The sequence below is a fragment of the Salmo salar genome, unplaced genomic scaffold, assembly GCF_905237065.1.
Source record: "Salmo salar unplaced genomic scaffold, Ssal_v3.1, whole genome shotgun sequence".
NCBI lineage: Eukaryota > Metazoa > Chordata > Actinopteri > Salmoniformes > Salmonidae > Salmo > Salmo salar.
The window spans coordinates 321,750-342,529 of NW_025548163.1; the positions used below are offsets into that span (position 1 = coordinate 321,750).

Consider the following 20,780-nt stretch of genomic DNA (forward strand, 5'->3'; position numbering starts at 1 on the left):
CACCAGTCTCTACCAACTGAGCCACACAGGACACACATGCAGAGAAACAAAAACGCACACAAACACACACACACAAAGACACACAGGCCCAGACATGTACCTCTCTCTTCCCTTTGCTAACTGTTGCAGCAGGTCTATTTTAGTCTGAATGCGAACAGACAGTTGAAGTCGGAAGTTTACATACACTCAGGTTGGAGTCATTAAAACTCGTTTTTCAACCACGCCACACATTTCTTGTTAACAAACTATAGTTTTGGCAAGTCAGTTAGGACATCTATTTTGTGCATGACACAAGTAATTTTTCCAACAATTGTTTACAGACAGATTATTTCACTTATAATTCACTATCAAAATTCCAGTGGGTCAGAAGTTTTCATACACTATTGGAGGTGTACCTGTGGATGTATTTCAAGGCCTACCTTCAAACCCAGTGCCACTTTGCTTGACATCATGAGAAAATAAAAATAAATCAGCCAAGACCTCAGAAAAAAAATTGAAGACCTCCACAAGTCTAGTTCATCCTTGGGAGCAATTTCCAAATGCCTGAAGGTACCACGTTTATCTGTACAAACAATAGTACAAAAGTATAAACACAATGGGACCACGAAGCCATCATACCGCTCTGGATGGAGACACATTCTGTCTCCTAGAGATGAATGTACTTTGGTGTGAAAAGTGCAAATCAATCCCAAAACAACAGCAAAGGACCTTGTGAAGTTGCTGGAGGAAACAGGTACAAAAGTATCTATATCCACAGTAAAACGAGTCCTATATCGACATAACCTGAAAGGCCGCTCAGCAAGGAAGAAGCCACTGCTCCAAAACTGCCTGTCACGTCCTGACCAGTGAAAGGTTATTTGGCATTGGAGTTTGGTCAGGGCGTGGCAGGGGTGTTTGTTTTGGTGATTTTGGTTTAGGTTCTATGTTTTCTATTTCTATGTTTAAATCTAGTTTTCTATTTCTATGTTGGGAGTTTTGGTAGGACCTCCAATTAGAGGCAGCTGGTTGTCGTTGTCTCTAATTGGAGGCCATATTTTAAAAATCCACCTCTCCAAAAACAAGTCTCTCACCGTTGCCGCCTGCTATAGACCCCCCTCGGCCCCTAGTTGTGCTCTGGACACCATATGTGAACTGATTGCCCCCCATCTATCTTCAGAGCTCGTGCTACTAGGTGACCTAAACTGGGACATGCTTAACACCCCAGCCATCCTACAATCCAAGCTTGATGCCCTCAATCTCACACAAATTATTAATGAACCCACCAGGTACAACCCCAAAGCCGCAAACACTGGCACCCTCATAGATATCATCCTAACCAACGTGCCCTCTAAATACACCTCTGCTGTTTTCAACCAAGATCTCAGCGATCACTGCCTCATTGCCTGCACCCGTAATGGGTCAGCGGTCAAACGACCTCCACTCATCACTGTCAAACGCTCCCTGAAACATTTCAACGAGCAAGCCTTTCTAATCGACCTGGCCCTGGTATCCTGGAAGGATATTGACCTCATCCCGTCAGTAGAGGATGCCTGGTTATTTTTTAAAAATGCCTTCCTCACCATCTTAAATAAGCATGCCCCTTTCAAGAAATTTAGAACCAGGAACAGATATAGCCCTTGGTTCTCCCCAGACCTGACTGCCCTTAACCAACACAAAAATATCCTGTGGCGTTCTGCATTAGCATCGAACTGCCCCCGCGATATGCAACTTTTTAGGGAAGTTAGAAACCAATACACACAGGCAGTTAGAAACGCCAAGGCTAGCTTTTTCAAACAGAAATTCGCTTCGTGCAACTCCAACTCTAAAAAGTTCTGGGACATTGTAAAGTCCATGGAGAATAAGAACACCTCCTCCCAACTGCCCACTGCACTGAGGATAGGAAACTCTGTCACCACCGATAAGCCCACTATAATTGAGAATTTCAATAAGCATTTTTCTACGGCTGGCCATGCTTTCCACCTAACTACCCCTACTGCATTCAACAGCACTGCACCCCCCACAGCAACTCGCCCAAGCCTCCCCCATTTCTCCTTCTCCCAAATCCATTCAGCTGATGTTCTGAAAGAGCTGCAAAATCTGGACCCCTACAAATCAGCTGGGCTTGACAATCTGGACCCTTTCTTTCTAAAATTATCTGCCGAAATTATTGCAACCCCTATTACTAGCCTGTTCAACCTCTCTTTCGTGTCGTCTGAGATTCCCATAGATTGGAAAGCAGCTGCTGTCATCCCCCTCTTCAAAGGAGGTGACACTCTTGACCCAAATTGCTACAGACCTATATCCATCCTACCCTGCCTTTCTAAGGTCTTCGAAAGCCAAGTCAACAAACAGATTACCGACCATTTCGAATCCCACCGCACCCTCTCCGCTATGCAATCTGGTTTCAGAGCTGGTCATGGGTGCACCTCAGCCACGCTCAAGGTCCTAAACGACATCGTAACCGCCATCGATAAGAAACATTACTGTGCTGCCGTATTCATTGACCTGGCCAAAGCGTTTGACTCTGTTAATCACCACATCCTCATCGGCAGACTCAGTAGCCTTGGTTTCTCAAACGATTGCGTCGCCTGGTTCACCAACTACTTCTCTGACAGAGTTCAGTGTGTCAAATCGGAGGGCCTACTGTCTGGACCTCTGGCAGTCTCTATGGGGGTACCACAGGGTTCAATTCTTGGGCCAACTCTTTTCTCTGTATACATAAATGATGTCGCTCTTGCTGCTGGTGAATCTCTGATCCACCTCTACGCAGACGACACCATTCTGTACACTTCTGGCCCTTCTTTGGACACTGTGTTAACAACCCTCCAGACGAGCTTCAATGCCATTCAACTCTCCTTCCGTGGTCTCCAACTGCTCCTAAACACAAGTAAAACTAAATGCATGCTCTTCAACCGATCGCTGCCTGCACCTGCCCGCCTGTCCAGCATCACTTCTCTGGACGGTTCTAACTTAGAATTTGTGGACAACTACAAATACCTAGGTGTCTGGTTAGACTGTAAACTCTCCTTCCAGACTCACATCAATCATCTCCAATCCAAAGTGAAATCTCGAATTGGCTTCCTATTTCGCAACAAAGCATCCTTCACTCATGCTGCCAAACATACCCTCGTAAAACTGACCATCCTACCAATCCTCGACTTCGGCGATGTCATTTACAAAATAGCTTCCAATACCCTACTCAACAAGCTGGATGCAGTCTATCACAGTGCCATCCGTTTTGTCACCAAAGCCCCATATACTACCCACCACTGCGACCTGTACGCTCTCGTTGGCTGGCCTTCGCTTCATAATCGTCGCCAAACACATTGGCTCCAGGTCATCTACAAGACTCTGCTAGGTAAAGTCCCCCCTTATCTCCGCTCACTGGTCACCATAGCAGCACCCACCTGTAGCACGCGCTCCAGCAGGTATATCTCTCTGGTCACCCCTAAAGCCAACTCCTCCTTTGGTCGTCTCTCCTTCCAGTTCTCTGCTGCCAATGACTGGAACGAACTACAAAAATCTCTGAAACTGGAAACACTTATCTCCCTCACTAGCTTTAAGCACCAGCTGTCAGAGCAGCTCACAGATCACTGCACCTGTACATAGCCCATCTATAATTTAGCCCAAACTACTACCTCTTCCCCTACTGTATTTATTTATTTTATTTATTTTGCTCCTTTGCACCATATTATTTATATTTTATCTTTGAACTTTCTTCAAACTACAAATCTACCATTCCAGTGTTTTTCTTGCTATACTTTATTTACTTTGCCACCATGGCATTTTTTTGCCTTTACCTCCCTTATCTCACATCATTTGCTCACATTGTATATAGTCTTATTTTTTTTATTATTATTATTATTTTTTTTATTTTATTTTATTTTTTATTTTTTTTTTTTATTCTACTGCATCATTGATTGTATGTTGTTTTACTCCATGTGTAACTCTGTGTTTTTGTATGTTGTCGAACTGCTTTGCTTTATCTTGGCCAGGTCGCAATTGTAAATGAGAACTTGTTCTCAACTTGCCTACCTGGTTAAATAAAGGTGAAATAAATAAAAATAAATAAAAAAATATTTAGTTGAGGTTTGTTTCCCTTGTGTTTGTGGCTGGTTATTTTCTGTATAGCCTGGGAGCCTTATGGAACTGTTATCATCATTTGTTTATTTTGTTTAAGTGTTTTCTTTAAATAAATTAAGAAGATGAGCACTTTACCCGCTGCGCCTTGGTCTGTCCATTACGATGCATATGACACCGCCATAAAAAAGCCAGACTACGGTTTGCAACTGCACATGGGCGAAAAAGATCGTACTTTTTGGAGAAATGTCCTCTGGTCTGATGAAACAAAAATAGAACTGTTTGCCCATAATGACCATTGTTATGTCTGGAGGAAAAGGGGGAGGCTTGCAAGCCAAAGAACACTATCCCAACCGTGAAGCACAGGGGTGGCAGCATCATGTTGTGAGGGTGCTTTGCTGCAGGAGTGACTGGTGCACTTCACATAATTTTCCATCCTCATGATGTCATCTATTATGTGAAAAAGCAACATCTCAAGACATCAGTCAGGAAGTTAAAGCTTGGTCGCAAATGGGTCTTCCAAATGGACAATGACCCCAAGCATACATCCAAAGTTGTGGCAAAATGGCTTAAGGACAACAAAGTCAAGGTATTGGAGTGGCCATCACAAAGCCCTGCCATCAATCCTACAGAAAATGTGTAGGCAGAACTGAAAACGTGTGTGCGAGCAAGGAGGCCTACAAACCTGATTCAGTTACAGCAGTTCTGTCAGTAGGAATGGGCCAAAATTCACCTAACTTATTGTGGGAAGCTTGTGGAAGGCTACCTGAAACGTTTGACCCAAGTTAAACAATTTAAAGGCAATGCTACCAAATACTAATTGAGAGTATGTAAACTTCTGACCCACTGGGAATGTAATGAAAGAAATAAATGCTGAAGTAAATCATTCTCTCAACTATTATTGTGACATTTCACATTCTTAAAATAAAGTGGTGATCCTAACTGACCTAAGACAGGGAATTTTTACTAGGATTAAATGTCAGGAATTGTTAATCTGAGTTTAAATGATTTTGGCCACTTCAACTGTACATATTCTGTATGATGTACATTCAGAGTTCTAAACACTTAAAACACCAGTCAAACACCTGATTGAATCAGTCATTATAATTGGACTGTATGTTGGGGTCTATAAATGTATCTAACTACACATTAAACACTGAGACCTGTTGGGGTGTATCAATGTATCTAACTACACATTAAACACTGAGACCTGTTGGGGTGTATAAAGGTATCTAACTACACATTAAACACTGAGACCTGTTGGGGTGTATCAATGTATCTAACTACACATTAAACACTGAGACCTGTTGGGATGTATAAATGTATCTAACTACACATTAAACACTGAGACCTGTTGGGGTGTATCAATGTATCTAACTACACATTAAACACTGAGACCTGTTGGGGTGTATCAATGTATCTAACTACACATTAAACAATGAGACCTGTTGGGATGTATAAATGTATCTAACTACACATTAAACACTGAGACCTGTTGGGGTGTATAAATGTATCTAACTACACATTAAACACTGAGACCTGTTGGGGTGTATAAATGTATCTAACTACACATTAAACACTGAGACCTGTTGGGGTGTATAAATGTATCTAACTACACATTAAACACTGAGACCTGTTGGGGTGTCTAAATGTATCTAACTACACATTAAACACTGAGACCTGTTGGGGTGTCTAAATGTATCTAACTACACATTAAACACTGAGACCTGTTGGGGTGTATAAATGTATCTAACTACACATTAAACACTGAGACCTGTTGGGGTGTCTAAATGTATCTAACTACACATTAAACACTGAGACCTGTTGGGGTGTATAAATGTTCCTGTGGTGTTGGAGGTCTTCACTGTAGTAGACTGGATCAGCTCCTCTGTCCCTCACTCATCTCTCTCTCCTCTCTCTTTACCTAGTGACCCTGTTCATCAGAACGTCATGGTGGGTGGAAAAAGATGCTCTCTTCAGCAGCGGTGAATAACCACAACCCTATCAGTCCATCTCTTTACTTCTCATTTCTCTTATCTTCTCTCTCCCCCCTTCCGTTTTCACACCAACACACTTATCTTTAGACGCTGCAGCCTTGACCTCCATCAACAGCATCAGCAACAGAGAGGTGTGAAGTTTCCACAACAGAGTTAGAGTCAGTTTATCATGTACTTCTCTTTAGACGCTGCAGCCTTGACCTCCATCAACAGAGTTAGAGTCAGTTTATCATGAGAACATACAGACACCACTGACTGGAAGCAGCTGACAGTATCAGTTGTAAAGGCTTCATTACTACTAACAGAAAGAAGTTGTAGTGTTATGTCCATGATGAATGATGTAAAGGCTTCAATGTGCTTTTATATTGAGCTGCTCTGTTAAATTCGGTTTGTTGATGTGAGATTGTAAATTGTATTTCTCTATAATGTCATTGTGTGTGTTTACCTTGAGCAACACCGTTGTATGGTTACCAACTTGTCAAATAAAGCTTCCTAAAATGTGTTAGAAAATGTGTCAGTGTCACGTCCTGACCATAGTAAGATGTTATTTTCTATGGTAGAGTAGGTCAGGGCGTGACAGGGGGGTGTTTTGTGTTTTTCTAAGTTTTGTATTTCTATGTTTAAGTTCTAGTTTTCTATTTCTGTTGTTTTGTTTGGGATGATCTCCAATTAGAGGCAGCTGGTCCTCGTTGTCTCTAATTGGAGATCATACTTAAGTAGGGTTTTTTTCCACCTGTGTTTGTGGGTAGTTGTCTTCTGTTTAGTTTTCTGTACCTGACAGAACTGTGCGCTTTCGGTTTCTCTTTGTTATTTTTTCTTTAGTGTTCTGAGTTAAAATAAATATTCATCATGAGCAATCAACAGCCTATGGGAGCCGTGGGAGCCGTGGGAAGTGTCACGTTACCGCAGAGATCCTTTGTTTTGGAAAGAGATGTCAAAGAAAGCCAATAAATGGTCAGACAGGCCACTTCCTGTAAAGGAATCTCTCAGGTTTTTGCCTGCCATATGAGTTCTGTTATACTCACAGACACCATTCAAACAGTTTTAGAAACTTTAGGGTGTTTTCTATCCATATCTAATAAGTATATGCATATTCTAGTTACTGGGTAGGAGTAGTAACCAGATTAAATCGGGTACGTTTTTTATCCGGCGGTGTAAATACTGCCCCCTAGCCCTAACAGGTTAAGTAGTGGAACATGTTATTACTCCTACCTAGATTAGAGCAAATGTCTTCAGTAGTGGAACATGTTATTACTCCAACCTAGATTAGAGACAATGTCTTCAGTAGTGGAACATGTTATTACTCCAACCTAGATTAGAGCCAATGTCTTAACATCTGCTTCATCTGTCCACTTTTTTTATAGACCGAGTCACTGGTGCTTCCTGCTATAATTTTAGCTTGTAAGCAGGAATCAGGAGGATAGAACTGTGGTCGGATTTACCAAAATGGAGGGCGAGGGAGAGCTCTGTACGTGTCTCTGTGTGTGGAGTACAGGTGATCTAGAATTTTTGCAAAAGTAAAAGTTGTCAAAATATACATTTTATAAATACAGATACACAAAAAAACTAATTAAGTAGTACTTTAAAGTATTTTTACACCACTGGACTTAAAAGGAACATTGTTACACATGATAACCTGGTGTAACAATATTGAAACTGTAATGACACCTAGTGGACAGCAAGAGAAACTACACCACACACAAACACAATAACCTTAAAACAGATGCTTTATATACATTGTTCTTTTTTATTAGCTAAATATGTTCAATCAAGGAGACATTTCAAAAGTCGGAATGTAAATCACAAACGCCTGGAAAGTTCTTCAAAAGCAGCTGTAGTGAGTGAAGTATCTTGAGGTTACCTGAAATAGGTCAAAGCATATATTAAATAGAACTCAACAACATCTTCGACACAGACACAAGTTACCTGCTATATTTGGGCAACAGGATTAACAGAGAGAACTTGGCATAATACATTGTATGTTTCTGTAGTACGAGTAGGCTGTTGAGTACAAGCCACCGAGCTAATAACATATTGGAGCTGGCAGTCATTTAGTTACATTTTAACCAAAGCAATAGAGTTCACCGGCAAATGCAGACACACCAGAAATAATAACTAAACCAACGAACAAGAATTGCTTGTAGCGACCAGAATGAGGACAGACATGTTTCTAAATAAATGTTGTCAGTGAAAAAAGTAATTCAACAGCCCACTCCCTGCCCGGTATCTTATTCTGCTGCTATACAACTTTGTATGGGTTGTTTGTTGGCAACCTTGTTATTTACAAAGTTTTTGGAGCAGATTCCTGTTGGAGGAAGGAACATACAGAGGGGGAGGATGTTGTCACCGCAGGACCCTGAGATGGCGGAAGCAGAAGTGTCGTTTGAAGCTGAAGGCGCGTCGAGTACAGTTAGCTATAAAGATAAGTGGACAACAGGGAAGTCCAACAATGGAATAAAAAGGGCTAAAATTGTTGTGTAAAATGAGTCTGATTAATCGTTCCTTGTTGGAATACGTTTTTTTGGATAAAGATGTTTATTTGGGAAACCCTTTGAAGTCACGAGGATTGTGAAGAAGTGTTGGGAAAGTGGAAGAAGTCTATTACTAGCCTATTACTATTACTAGCCTGTTCAACCTCTTTCGTATCGTCTGAGATCCCCAAAGATTGGAAAGCTGCCGTGGTCATCCCTCTCTTCAAAGGGGGAGACACTCTGGACCCAAACTGCTACAGAATTATATCCATCCTGCCCTACCTTTCTAAGGTCTTCGCAAGCCAAGTTAACAAACAGATCACAGACTTTTTCGAACACCACCGTACCTTCTCAACTATGCAATCTGGTTTCCGAGCTGGTCATGGGTGTACCTCAGCCACGCTCAAGGTCCTAAACGACATCCTAACCACCATCGATAAAAACAGTACAGTGTAGCCGTATTCATTGACCTGGCCAAGGCTTTCGACTCTGTCAATCACTGCATTCTTATCGGCAGACTCAATAGCCTTGGCTTCTCAAATGACTGCCTCGCCTGGTTCACCAACTACTTCTCAGATACTTCTCAGATAGAGTTCAGTGTGTCAAATCGGAGGGCCTGTTGTCCGGTCCTCTAGCAGTCTCTAGGGGGGTGCCACAGGGTTCAATTCTCAGACCGACTCTTTTCTATTGTATATATCAATGATGTCGCTCTTGCTGCTGGTGATTCTCTGATCCACCTCTACGCAGATGACACCATTCTGTATACATCTGGCCCTTCTTTGGACACTGTGTTAACAACCCTCCAGACGAGCTTCAATGCCATTCAACTCTCCTTCCGTGGTCTCCAACTGCTCCTAAACACAAGTAAAACTAAATGCATGCTCTTCAACCGATCGCTGCCTGCACCTGCCCGCCTGTCCAGCATCACTTCTTTGGACACTGTGTTAAAACCTCTTTGGGATAGGCCTCGACAACATTCCGTGAAATTGCAGAGCGCCAAATTCAAAATACAGAAATAGTCATAATAAACATTCATAAAAGATACAAGTGTTATACATTGGCTTAAAGATTAACTTATTCTTAATCCAGCCTCTGTGTCAGATTTCAAAAAGGCTTTACGGCGAAAGCATACCATGCGATTATCTGAGGACAGCACCCCGCTTACAAAAGCATACAAACATTTTCCAAACAAGTAGAGGAGTCACGAAAGTCAGAAATAGCGATCAAATGAATAACTTACCTTTGAAGATCTTCATCTGGTTGCAATCACAAGAGTCCCAGTTACACAATAAATGTTTGTTTTGTTCGATAAAGTCCCTCTTTATATCCCAAAAACTCTGTTTTGTTGGTGTGTTTTGTTCTATAACCCACTGGCTCAAAGGCGGTCAAAACATGCAGACGAATACATCCTAATAGTACAAAGCATCCTTCACTAATGCTGCCAAACATACCCTCGTAAAACTGACTATCCCACCGATCCGTGACTTCGGCGATGTCATTTACAAAATCGCCTCCAACACTCAACTCAGCAAACTGGATGTTGTCTATCACGTTTTGTCACCAAAGCCCCATATTCTACCCACCACTGCGACCTGTATGATCTCGTTGTCTGGCCCTCGCTACATATTTGTCGCCAATCCCACTGGCTCCAGGTCATCTATAAGTCTTTGCTAGGTAAAGCCCCGCCTTATCTCAGCTCACTGGTCACCATAGCAACACCCACCCGTAGCACACGCTCCAGCAGGTATATCTCACTGATCATCCCCAAAGCCAACACTTCCTTTGGCAGCCTTTCCTTACAATTTCTCTGCTGACAATGACTGGAACGAATTGCAAAAATCACTGAAGCTGGAGTCTTATATAGAGTCTTATGTCTCCCTCTCTAACTTTAAACATCATTGCATTACCTCTTTCATTAAAGCGAAGACTGTTATTTTATCAAATCAATAATAAATTATTCTTTACCTCACGTATAGGCACGAACCCAGTCTTCACTATGAATAATCCATACATCAATTGTCTTAATCATTTATTTACTAACTAAATAATCACAGAAATGCACAAACAACACAGTAGATATGGTTACAATGAACCACAACTAGTTGCCAATGCTATACTTCAATCAAGTGATCTGGATACACTTATTGTGATGGTGGATTTTGTAGAATTTATATCCACAGTGATTAATTGCACAGGACAAGTGTCCAAGAAGTCCAAGAATCTGGACATCATTATATCTGAAGTCGGGAAGTTTTTGGGCCTCCAAGACTTAATGGCAGAAGTACTGCAAGGACTGTCCCTCTATCACATGATCCTTCTGAGCCTGTGTAGGGACCTGATTAAAACAGAAAAGATGATTTAACATTTCGTTACTGATAGTTTGTATGGATTAATTTTTAAATCCTTATTACCCAGCTGTACAGTAGGTGGCGGAATACACATATCATTGTTGCGTTGTAGGTCAAAACATTTGTCTCCGTCTGGGCTGGAGAAGAGGGAAGATTCACGCAGGTGAAAAAGATGGCGGAAGCGGATGATGAGGTCTGAATCTAATGGCGGTAAAATCAAGGAGAAGTGGAGTCCAAAACAAAGGAAAAAGGAGCAAAGTAGAGAAGACAGAGAAGAGAATGTTACTTCGTATCTTGTAGGAGTACGGTTTGTAAATGAGGAGCAGCTGAACCAATTACCAATCTGGAGGAATCCATTTGAGGTATCCAAACTGGTGGAGAGAGTTCTGGGTAGAGTGAGGATCACTGGAGGCTGTCTTGTTGAGATTTTTTGTGCTTCTGAGGAACAGAAGAAATGTGCGTTGCGTCTCACCAGTTTGAAGTGTCGTGTTTCTTAGGAAAAGGGCACCTCTCAAGGGGGTAATATCTGGAGTCTAGTGGGAAGTCGATGTTGAAGAGATGAAAAAATATTCCTGGAGTGATTGATGCACGGCGGATGAATCGCATGGTGAATGAAGAAAAAGTGAAGAGTTGATCTGTTCTTTTGTTTTTTGATATGGAGTCTCTCCAGTGCAGTTAGGGTATATTAACTTCTCTAGGGCCGGCGGGACGAAATCGTCCCGCCTACGTAACAGCCAGTGGAATCCTGTGGCGCGTTATTCAAATACCTTAGAAATGCTATTACTTCAATTTCTCAAACATATGACTATTTTACACCATTTTAAAGACAAGACTCTCGTTAATCTAACCACACTGTCCGATTTCAAAAAGGCTTTACAATGAAAGCAAAACATTAGATTGTCAGCAGAGTACCCAGCCAGAAATAATCAGACAACCATTTTTCAAGCTAGCATATAATGTCACAAAAACCCAGAAGACAGCTAAATGCAGCACTAACCTTTGATGATCTTCATCAGATGACACACCTAGGACATTATGTTATACAATACATGCATGTTTTGTTCAATCAAGTTCATATTTATATCAAAAACCAGCTTTTTACATTAGCATGTGACGTTCAGAACTAGCAAACTTCCGGTGAATTTACTAAATTACTCACGATAAACGTTCACAAAAAGCATAACAATTATTTTAAGAATTATAGATACAGAACTCCTCTATGCACTCGATATGTCCGATTTTAAAATAGCTTTTCGGTGAAAGCACATTTTGCAATATTCTCAGTAGATAGCCTGGCATCACAGGGCTAGCTATTTAGACACCCAGCATGTTTAGCACTCACCAAAGTCAGATTTACTATAAGAAAAATGTTATTACCTTTGCTGTTCTTCGTCAGAATGCACTCCCAGGACTTCTACTTCAATAACAAATGTTGGTTTGGTCCCAAATAATCCATAGTTATATCCAAATAGCGGCGTTTTGTTCGTGCGTTCAAGACACTATCCGAAATGTTAAATAAGGGTTACGAGCATGGCGCATTTCGTGACAAAACATTTCTAAATATTCCATTACCGTACTTCGAAGCATGTCAACCGCTGTTTAAAATCCATTTTTATGCCATTTTTCTCGTAAAAAAGCGATAATATTCCGACCGGGAATCTGCATTTAGGTAAACAGACGAAAGAAAATAAAGCATGGGGTTGACTCGGGCACGCGCCTAAGCCCATAGTACTCTGATCGGCCACTTGCCAAAAGAGATAATGTGTTTCAGCCAGAGGCAGCCTCGATATCGTTCAGCTTTTTCCCGGGCTCTGAGAGCCTATGGAAGCCGTAGGAAGTGTCACGTTAGAGCAAAGATCCTCAGTCTTCAATAAAAAGAGCCCAGATGAAAAACAACTTGTCAGACAGGCCACTTCCCATATAGAATCCTCTCAGGTTTTTGCCTGCCATATGAGTTCTGTTATACTCACAGACACCATTCAAACAGTTTTAGAAACTTTAGGGTGTTTTCTATCCAAAGCCAATAATTATATGCATATTCTAGTTACTGGGCAGGAGTAGTAACCAGATTAAATCGGGTACGTTTTTTATCCGGCCGTGTCAATACTGCCCCCTACCCCCAACAGGTTAACTACAGAGGCAGAGCATTTATCCCAAGACCAATGCAGTGGGATCATTGTGAAGCTTTTGGTCATGTAACAAGTGTTTGCAGAAGGGAGAAGCCGAGATGTCCAAGTTGTGAAAGTATCATATTATGTGTTATAAAAGTGATGAACATGTGACATGTTGTATTTGTGGTGGGAACCATGAAGCCACGTCTTCCTAACGCCCCACAAGGGGGAAACAGAATGAGGTGGCCAAAGCCAGGGCTGTCCAGAGCATTTCAGTAGCTGGGAAAAGGGTAGAGGGGTTGAATGGTGGATCAGAAGAGCCCATGGTAGTGGATAGGCCTACACTGCAGGATGCAGACATTTTAAAGGTTAAGAAGGTGGACTTTGTGGTTTTAATGGCACTGCCAAGGTGGAGAGAAGGTCCAGGAAAATTGAAATCATAGTGGATATGGCGGAGCGGTTCCTGGGACTGAAAGATTTCTCAGCGAAGGAGTTACATGGAATATTGGCACAAGCCGTACCACCCTCTCAGGTCCTAGAGCTGTACCAGCCTCTCAGGCCCTAGAGCCGTTCCATCCTTTCAGGCCCTAGAGCCGTACCACCCTCTCAGGTCCTAGAGCCGTACCACCCTTTCAGGTCCTAGAGCCGTACCACCCTTTCAGGTCCTAGAGCTGGACCACCCTCTCAGGTCCTAGAGCTGTACCACCCTCTCAGGCCCTAGAGCCGTTCCATCCTTTCAGGCCCTAGAGCCGTACCACCCTCTCAGGTCCTAGAGCTGTACCACCCTCTCAGGTCCTAGAGCCGGACCACCCTCTCAGGTCCTAGAGCCGGACCACCCTCTCAGGTCCCAGAGCCGTACCACCCTCTCAGGTCCCAGAGCCGGACCACCCTCTCAGGTCCTAGAGCCTGAAAAGGGAGATATGGGGAACTACAAGAAGGAAGAAGTGGGAGTTTTGGCAGTGTACTATTTTTATTAGGATGGATTAAGTTAGTTTACCTATTCCTCATGGATTTTACATTTTGGGGTTTCAAACCGTCAATTTGGTGGCATGAGCAGAACTCTGGAAGGGGAAAATGGAGTCCCTAGAGAAAGCAAGTCCAAGATGGGTGTCAGGGATGGAGCAGCAGTATTAACATAAGGAGACGTGAACGTGGAAAACGGAGAAGATGAGGAGGGAAAAGAGAGGGAGAAGAGGCCTAAGAGAGGGAGGGAAAAAGAGGGGGAGCTGGAGTCGTATATACATGGTGAGAAAAAGGGAGATGGTTTGTTAAAGAAGAATGGTAGGAAGTGTAAGCAGAGGGAGCTGAAGACAGGAGGAGAAATGGAAGGGAATGAGGGTGAAGTATCGGAGGTGGTAGGTGTAGTAAAGTTATCAGAGACTGAGGTAGTAAGAGTTGGGTCTGGTGTAGCAGTAAATAGAAAAGTTGACCAGCTGAGGGGAAAGAGTCCCGGTGTATGTGATGCTCGTCGTTTGATGTGACGCAGACAGGGTGGGGAGAGTGGGGAAACAGAAGAGTCATTGTCTGTTATTTTGAGTTTTGATGTTGAGTCTTTGCCCGACAAAGTGAAGTTAGGATATATAAGTTATCCTGTAAGAGTGTATGTTCTGAATACATTACAATGTTACAGGTGTCCAGCTGATGGGCAGGTGGCAGCAGTGTGTAGGAGGGAGGGTCCAAGGTGTGAGAAATGTGCAGAAGGGCACGAGACAAAGGAATGTGTAGCATCGGGGAAAGTAGTGGTATGTGTTAATTGTGGGGGTGCCCATGGAGCTGGGGATCAGAAATGTCCCGTGCGAGAGAGGCAGGTTGAGGTTTCCAGGGTTATAGTAGTGTAGAAGTTGTCATATGCTGAGGCAGTGAAGAAAGTAGAGGAAGATGGGTTAAGGGGGAGGAGTGGTGAGAGTAGTAGAGATATACCAGTACAGAGGGATAGGGCAAAATGTGAAATACGTTTCAGTAAGATTGGATTTATAGCATTTATAGCAATGGTTATGAACTGTACAGCAGGGATGGATCTGAAGTCTCAGGAAATAGAGGTTGTGGTGGCAGCTGCAGAGAGGGATTTGGGTGTGTGGGAGACTTGACAATAGAAAGAGTAACAGGGTGTGTTAAGTGTGATGGCATGAGGTAGGAATAAATACATTTAATTAGTGGAGTAGGGGGGTGTTAATTCTATTCTATATAATTTTGAAATTAGTGAGTATAGTGTTAGATGGTAGGGTATTTATTCAGTACATTTGTTTCTTTTTCAAGTAAAGTATAAGGGAGTTGTACTCCAGGCTAGTAGGTGGCGGTAATGCAACAAATTGGATGCCAACCGCCGTTAAACCTCAGAAGAAGAAGATTGTTTGGAACGTCATTAGACGGAAAAGGAAGAACGTCATTAGACGGAAGAGGAAGGAAAGTGTGTTTGAAACTAAACTCTCTAGTAACAACCAGCATCAAACGTAACATTGCTTGTCAAATGGATATCATTTCTCGTTATGGTTTGTAGTTATGCTGGCTTTGCTTCTGCTGTCTTTCTACAACATCCGAAGGTGGGTTGCTCACACCATCGCTTAGCTAGCTTCAGAAAGCTCAGCTACCTAGCTAGCTAAGTTAGCTAGTAAACACAATGTAAGCTGGCTAGCAAAGATACATCCTGAAGTGATATAACGTTGTTAGCAATACGATGTGAAGTTATATGGTGTTATTCTCAACTTGCTATCATCTTAGATCATCCAGATGCAGGTTTACGTAGCTAACGTTAGCTAGTTAACTGGGTCAGCATGTCATTACGTTAACTAGTAATGTTGACATTATGGTCAACTCTGGCTCCCGAGTGGTGCAGCGCTCTAAGGCACTGCATTTCAGTGCGTCACTACAGACCCTGGTTCGATTCCAGGCTGTATCACATCTGGCCGTGTTTAGGAGTCCCGTAGGGTGGCGCACAATTGGCCCAGCGTCGCCCGGGTTTTAACCCGTGTAGGCCGTCATTGTAAATAAGAATTTGTTCTTAACTGACTTGCATAGAGGTTACAAACAATAACACAGTAGCCAGCTAGCTCTGCAGACCCTGTTCTACTTCAGTAGCCAGCTAGCTCTGCAGACCCTGTTCTACTTCAGTAGCCAGCTAGCTCTGCAGACCCTGTTCTACTTCAGTAGCCAGCTAGCTCTGCAGACCCTGTTCTACTTCAGTAGCCAGCTAGCTCTGCAGACCCTGTTCTACTTCAGTAGCCAGCTAGCTCTGCAGACCCTGTTCTACTTCAGTAGCCAGCTAGCTCTGCAGACCCTGTTCTACTTCAGTAGCCAGCTAGCTCTGCAGACCCTGTTCTACTACAGTAGCCAGCTAGCTCTGCAGACCCTGTTCTACTTCAGTAGCCAGCTAGCTCTGCAGACCCTGTTCTACTACAGTAGCCAGCTAGCTCTGCAGACCCTGTTCTACTTCAGTAGCCAGCTAGCTCTGCAGACCCTGTTCTACTTCTAGGAAACCTGCTGTTAATTGCATGTTGTTCAGTGATTCTGTTTTATTGATCAAAGAACGTGAAATACAATGTATCAAGTGTATGAGTGTGTCCTCATTGCACGTCTGTTATTTGATGTCGCACCTCAAATGATGAGCTAGTGGACTGAGAACAGATGGGGGGTGAAATAGGTGTTTAGTTCAACATGCCTAGTTAAATAATGATTAAATAAATTAGAACATATAAAATACATGCTTTGACCTATTCCAGGTAACCTAAAGATGCTTGATTCACTACAGCTGCTTTTGAAGAACTTTCCAGTCGTTTTTGCTTTACATTCCGACTTTACATTCCGACTTTTGAACGTGTGTTTATTGGACATATATATTAGTGTCTAATAAAACAGAGCAACGTATGTAAAGCATCCCATCTGTTTTAAGGTTATAGTTTGTGTGATGTAGTTCCTCTTGATGTCCACTAGGTGTCAGCACAGTTTCAATAATGTCACACCAGGTTACTACATGTTTTCATGTTGTGAATGCTACATGTGTAGACCTTACAGTGAAATGCTGACTTACAAGCCCTTAACCAACAATTTAGTTTTAAGAAAAATATGTGTTAAGTAAGAAATAAAAGTAACAAATAATTAAAGAGCAGCAGTAAAATCAAAATAGCGAGGCTCTATACATGGGGTACCGGTTAGTCGAGGTAATTGAGGTGTTCCTTTCAAGTCCAGTGGTGTAAATTACTATTAATAGTATAATTAGTACTTAGTATATAATATTAATATTAATTACTATTATTATTATTACAAAAATGTATTTAAACTACTCCACTACATTCTGTTTATATATCTGGTTATTTTGTATCTGTACTTTTACTCTTTATGTTTCTTTACAACTTTAAATTTTACTTCACTACATTTCTAAATAAAATAATGTATTTTTTACTCCATACAGTTTCCCTGGCACACAAACGTACTTGTTTCATTTCGAATGCTAAGCCGGACAGGAAAATGGTCCAATTCACACACTGATCAAGACAACATCCCTGGTCGTCCCTACTGCCTCTGATCTGGAGGACTCACTAAACAGAGAACATCCCTGGTCATCCCTACTGCCTCTGATCTGGAGGACTCACTAAACAGAGAACATCCCTGGTCGTCCCTACTGCCTCTGATCTGGAGGACTCACTAAACAGAGAACATCCCTGGTCGTCCCTACCGCCTCTGATCTGGAGGACTCACTAAACAGAGAACATCCCTGGTCATCCCTACTGCCTCTGATCTGGAGGACTCACTAAACAGAGAACATCCCTGGTCGTCCCTACTGCCTCTGATCTGGAGGACTCACTAAACAGAGAACATCCCTGGTCATCCCTACTGCCTCTGATCTGGAGGACTCACTAAACAGAGAACATCCCTGGTCATCCCTACTGCCTCTGATCTGGAGGACTCACTAAACAGAGAACATCCCTGGTCATCCCTACTGCCTCTGATCTGGAGGACTCACTAAACAGAGAACATCCCTGGTCATCCCTACTGCCTCTGATCTGGAGGACTCACTAAACAGAGAACATCCCTGGTCATCCCTACTGCCTCTGATCTGGAGGACTCACTAAACAGAGAACATCCCTGGTCATCCCTACTGCCTCTGATCTGGAGGACTCACTAAACAGAGAACATCCCTGGTCAGCCCTACTGCCTCTGATCTGGAGGACTCACTAAACAGAGAACATCCCTGGTCATCCCTACTGCCTCTGATCTGGAGGACTCACTAAACAGAGAACATCCCTGGTCATCCCTACTGCCTCTGATCTGGAGGACTCACTAAACAGAGAACATCCCTGGTCGTCCCTACTGCCTCTGATCTGGAGGACTCACTAAACAGAGAACATCCCTGGTCAGCCCTACTGCCTCTGATCTGGAGGACTCACTAAACAGAGAACATCCCTGGTCATCCCTACTGCCTCTGATCTGGAGGACTCACTAAACAGAGAACATCCCTGGTCATCCCTACTGCCTCTGATCTGGAGGACTCACTAAACACATGCTTCATTTGTAAATGATGTCTGATTGTTGGAGTGTTCCCCTGGTTATTTCTTAAATAAAATAACAAGAGAATCGTGCTGTCTGGTTTGCTTAATATATGGAAGGTCAAATCATTTATACTTTTACCACTGATACTGAAGTATATTTTAGCAATGACGTTTACTTAGTATTTTACTGGGTGACTTTCACTTTTACTTGAGTCATTTTCTATTAACATCGTCTTATTATTGTACCTTTTTCCCTTCATTTGCCTACTACTGTCTATAAGCTGTCATAACATGTGGGTTTTTTCATGGGGACCAGGTATCGGAACGCCTTTGAAGGGTCTACAAAGCCCCCAGGTAAAAGTAGGCTTTTGCAGACAAGGATTGTATTGTTACTCCACGACATAATATGTTATCACAACTCTATTAAAAGGACATTCTACACAAGGTGTCACTTCATTCCTTCTATTTGATGGGAACTCCTGGTTAGGAATGGGGAACGAGTGCTCTCTCTGGGGAAAAAACATGTTTATACCTATGCAGTACCTTTAGCAATAATAATAATAAACGTCTACTTTAGTAAAGTTAATAATTATGACAGGTGTGTTGTAATAAAAATGAGTGGTGTCCACTGACTAAATGCAGTCTTTCTGGAAAACCCAGATATTCACAAAGTGTTTGATGAATGACACGTTGCTTCTTCATGCAAAATAGATTTGACCTTTAAAATTCAATTAAGCTGCTTTATTTTCAGGGTTTAGTGAAGGTGGGTCATTTTGTACCCTTGGGACAATGGGAGTAAACAGACTGTTAAGACTACACAAGGGTTAAGTCAAGTATTTACAAGGTGTCTAGTCATTTCTGGTGGTTAATGTCTAATTGACCACACATTAGTACAAGTTGAAGTGTTGTCAGTGCTACACATGTGTCTGTAGTCTAGGTGCTCGTTATAAGTGCTTGAAATCATAGATTGCTGTGTTCCAGAGCATCAAGACTGTGATCGAAGGGTGAATTGTGACTGAATTACTGAGCTACAAATAATATTAAGTAGTTATTTATAAGTCAAGGTTACTCTACATCACTCTCGACTCGCCTTAAAAGTCATCTGCAATGTGGAACGTCCAACAATTCATTGACACAGTTGTGACTGGTAAGGTTTATTTGTTATAGCATCACATTTTACCCTAAACATGCCAAAATTCATATAAAGATCATTGTAACATACACATGCCATTGTCATGTCTCATTGTTCCTCCTCCAGACTCCTTCATAGCCGTCGGCCAGCTGTTTCACATCCACCATCCTTTCACTTCAAATCTAAAATGTAAGACTTTAACTTCACATTTCAAAAGTAGTGTAATGAAAACATTTCACCAAATTATGTTTTAGAGTGTCATGTCCCTTAAATTACAATTCTTGAATTAGAAAATTCTGTGGTAAATGAGGTTATTGGGGGGCCTTGAGGCACAAGAGGAATTGAAATAGGATTGTTATAATGGTATAATGCTGTAATGTTATAATGCTGTAATGCTATAATGCTAAGTTCATTCTTGTGTTTGAAGAAGGATTGTTGCAGTCAGTCAGTCATCCATGCTATATGAAACGATAGGGCGGTGACCACCGTAGGGGTCATCCATGCTATATGAAACGATAGGGCGGTGACCACCGTAGGGGTCATCCATGCTATATGAAACGATAGGGCGGTGACCACCGTAGGGGTCATCCATGCTATATGAAACGATAGGGCGGTGACCACCGTAGGGGTCATCCATGCTATATGAAACGACAGGGCGGTGACCACCGTAGGGGTCATCCATGCTATATGAACGATAGGGCGGTGACCACCGCAGGGGTCATCCATGCTATATGAACGATAGGGGCGGTGACCACCGTAGGGGTCATCCATGCTATATGAAACGATAGGGCGGTGACCACCGTAGGGGTCATCCATGCTATATGAACGATAGGGCGGTGACCACCGTAGGGGTCATCCATGCTATATGAACGATAGGGCGGTGACCACCGTAGGGGTCATCCATGCTATATGAAACGATAGGGCGGGGACCACCGTAGGGGTCATCCATGCTATATGAAACGATAGGGCGGTGACCACCGTAGGGGTCATCCATGCTATATGAAACGATAGGGCGGTGACCACCGTAGGGGTCATCCATGCTATATGAAACGATAGGGTGGTGACCACCGTAGGGGTCATCCATGCTATATGAAACGATAGGGTGGTGACCACCGTAGGGGTCATCAGGGATTTAGAATGATCACATGGTCAACGGTCTAATTCCTGATCTTTAGGCCC

General features: G+C 42.6%; 1 protein-coding gene and 1 long non-coding RNA gene across 2 annotated transcripts in view; both read left to right on the top strand.

Moving 5' to 3' along the window:
- Nucleotides 1-6,558, top strand: part of LOC123732721 (low affinity immunoglobulin gamma Fc region receptor II) — a 39,223-nt gene extending 32,665 nt beyond the window's left edge. Inside the window, exon 10 of the mRNA XM_045711982.1 lies at nt 5,988-6,558. The gene's annotated coding sequence lies outside the window, so the exon portion shown is untranslated. The remainder of the gene's footprint in view (nt 1-5,987) is intronic.
- An 8,584-nt stretch (nt 6,559-15,142) lies between these two features.
- LOC106583578 (uncharacterized) lies at nt 15,143-17,580 on the top strand. The gene is made up of 2 exons (XR_001323557.2): nt 15,143-15,526; nt 17,392-17,580. It is a non-coding gene; the product is annotated as an uncharacterized lncRNA (long non-coding RNA).
- Nucleotides 17,581-20,780: the final 3,200 nt, after the last annotated feature.